At 43.0% G+C, this 3,424-nt stretch overlaps 1 protein-coding gene across 1 annotated transcript in view; it reads left to right on the top strand.

Annotated features, from left to right (window-relative positions):
• Positions 1-3,424, top strand: part of LOC101857470 — a gene marked incomplete in the record, with an annotated part of 35,737 nt that overhangs the window by 17,211 nt on the left and 15,102 nt on the right.

Raw genomic sequence — 3,424 nt, 5'->3', positions numbered from 1 at the left:
TATCTATCTATCTATCTATCTATCTATCTATCTATCTATCTATCTATCTATCTATATATCTATCTATCTATCTATCTATCTATCTATCTATCTATCTCTTCATCAATGTCTCTCTTTCTCTGAGGTTATGATTGAACAGCTAATCTTCTAATAGTTCCCGAGTCCAATTCACATGATGGTTGTTTCGCTACAAGAAAACGTGTACATTGTTCCTAGATTGCCTTTCTTGGATATGACTCAAAACAATATTCCAAGACATATTTTCCACTCTATTCCTCCGTGTCTACCTCTGCCTCTACCTCTGTCTCTGTCTCTGTCTCTGTCTTTGTTTATGTCTGTCTTTCTCTCCGTTTTTCTGTCTGCCCTCCGCCCCTTCTCTCTCTCTCTCTCTCTCTCTCTCTCTCTCTCTCTCTCTCTCTCTCTCTCTCTCTCTCTCTCTCTCTTTTCTCTCGCTCTCTCTTCCTCCCTCCCATTCCCCCTTTCCCTTTTGGGTCTTTTGTTTTATTAATTGTTTCTGAACTCTTTTCAGATGCCGTTAACGGTGAAAGTTTCAGAAGCTGCCGCAGTTTTAAGACATTTTTGTCCGAACAAAACGACACAAAGCAGCCATTTTGTTCGTTGCCCTGTCTTCAGTCGTCCCTACTATTGAACAATATTTTACGTTGCCATTGACGCAATTTAAGTGATTTTGGGGTATGCCTTTTCAACCGTTCCTGGGCTGAGTCGGAGACTGCATTTGAGCAGACAGGCAGAGATAGATAATCGATAAAATAACTTCCCCTCTCAGGAGTCGAACTAACGTTTTCTGCATACAAGGGCGAAGAGTCTAATCGTACACCACAAGCACCGGTGTCTGTGGTGTACCGGTTAGGTGCTTTATCGTCGCACGAAGGAGACGCGAGTTTTATTCAATTGCGGGGAGAATTTTCATCCAGTATCTCGGTTTTTGTACAGGGACGTTGTACCCCTCTACCCATCTAAACTGTTTCGATGGAGGCGTAAAAACATCGACTGAAAAAATAATAAATAATTTTAAAAAATGAACAGCACAGAAATCAATGTCTTGTCGACGACGTCAGTCCTGTTTGTGGACCCCAAAGTACGGAGAGTAGTTCCAGCAGACTTTCCAAGGGATTACGTGGGACTGATCTTTGCATTTTTTTTTTACATGAGCATGATTTAACCCTATCCATATGCCCTGGTTTCATTTTGTACTCCCGGAGTTGTATTCTTCACATTTTAGAATACTTCCAGTACGAACATCTCTTTGAAACTTTCAGTATTTCTCAAAATATCATTTTGACAGACTGCTATGCAAAGCGTACAGATCGGATTAACGAGTAAATTTCCTCTTTGGAAAGTGGTGGCACAGAGTTCCCCACGTCGTATTGATACGGCAGTAAAACACGACGTACGGATAGGGTTAAGTCGTGTGCCTTTGGTCGATCGGGTGTCACGTGTCATATAGGAGTTGTATACGATTGGTCTTTGGAATGTCACGTGCCATTACAACGAAAAGGCAATGTTTTCTGTCCGTCGCATGAGTAGTCTTTCATGTATATTATGATATTTTTTTAAAACACTTGGAAACTCGGTGGTCTGAGATGTGGAACAGAACTCTCAAAATGACATTTTGGGCACGTAGTAGTTCATCATTCGGCTCTCGAATATTAACTTGTCTACTTTTACTTTTATTTCTCATTTTTGTTGTTGTTCTAATGCTGTTAAGGATTTTGTTTTGGCAGTGCGGCTGTTTTACTAATCGGATCGTGTTTCTCCTCATTACATGTTAGCACGTACGCACGTAGACAAATAGGCCAGCAATAATAATTATTGTTGATGGTAGTGTGGTACACAATGGATGAGACTAACAGTATTAGTGTTTCTGATGTTGTCTTTTATCTGTGTCATGCAAGCTGTATTGTGTGTGTGTGTGTGTGTGTGTGTGTGTGTGTGTGTGTGTGTGTGTGTGTGTGTGTCTGCGAGATAGAGAGAGAGATAAACAGAGAGCGAGTGAATGAGAGAGCGAGTGAGTTAAACAGCGTGCGAGAGAGCAAATGAGTGAGAGACAGACAGAGAGAGAGAAAGAGACACAAACACACAGAAAGAGACACAAACACACACAGCAAGAGAGAGAGAGAGAGAGAGAGAGAGAGAGAGAGAGAGAGAGAGAGAGAGAGAGAGAGAGAGAAGGAAACAGTCCCAACCTTTATTTCCGGTGGTAGTGGTGGCTCATTGCCTTAGTAATTGACCTTACTGTGTGTGTTATGATCACCGATCAGTTCCCGCTCTAAGCTGTGCCCTAGCGTGGCCGCCGGCGATACAAGCTGGAGATAGAATATTGCTCTCTGTATAATTGTTTTCAGTTCCCTCGGGTAACTCCCTCTCCGGATCGGAAGTACAAATGTTGGTACAACCAGTTAATATCCACTGGATGTCTTCAGTTGTTCGGATTAGCGAGTTCTGAGGTGGAGATAGTTTGTAAACAGACTTGTAAACTTTAATGCCGCTATCTCTTGACGTTTGAAAAGCTTTGGCTCTTGTCGCAAGAATAAATATGGGTCTTTGATGTACGCGCAGTGCGTGAGTACGGGGAGATGCGTACACATACTCACACGTGCTCTCTCTCTCTCTCGCACGCACACACACCTACACACACATACATATATATATATACACACACACACACACACACACACACACACACACACACACACACACACATCGAAGCAGGCGTTAACGGGCACGTGTTTTTGTTGTTGTTGTTGTTCTTAGAAGACATAAACATGCACACCTGGGTGCCCTCACATGATTTCATGTACACTTAACACATAAGCAGTCAAGCACATGCAATCTTACACGTATACGTATACATGCGCCCTAAATATAACTATGGATGTAAATAAATAAAGTGAAAAAATGGGACGGGAGGGCGGGGGGTAGAAATGGTCTTTTGTACTGAATCAGAACTAAAACGACACCTTATCCCCAAACCAATTTTTAGAGACTAGTGAATCAAACTTCAAATAAGGGGGCTCTGGTGGCCTAGAGGTTAAGGTGTTGGCCTTTCATTCAAAAGGTCCCGGGTTCGAATCCGGGTAGCGACCGAAAATATTTCTTCTCTGAATTTGTCTCCTTTCACCTCATTTCCTGCTCTCTAGCAATGTTGTGTCGTCTGCTTTCGTCTCCTCTTTCTGCCCCCACCCCCTTACCTCCTTTGCCCCTTCCTCTGGGCTCCTGATTCTTTCTACAGCCTTTCTACTGCTACTCTTTCGCTTCTTCTTACTGCTGTCTTTCAGCCACACCCCTGATCTTCTAGTAGGAAAGATCTACACCTAACCTTCTCGGACAAGGGCGAAAAATCTCGGAGGGCCCGTGTGCAAGTTGCGCACGTTAAAGATCCCTTGGTGGTCTAAAATCGATA

The sequence above is a fragment of the Aplysia californica genome, unplaced genomic scaffold (genome assembly GCF_000002075.1).
Source record: "Aplysia californica isolate F4 #8 unplaced genomic scaffold, AplCal3.0 scaffold00059, whole genome shotgun sequence".
NCBI lineage: Eukaryota > Metazoa > Mollusca > Gastropoda > Aplysiida > Aplysiidae > Aplysia > Aplysia californica.
This window is presented reverse-complemented; position numbering and strand designations above follow the sequence as displayed.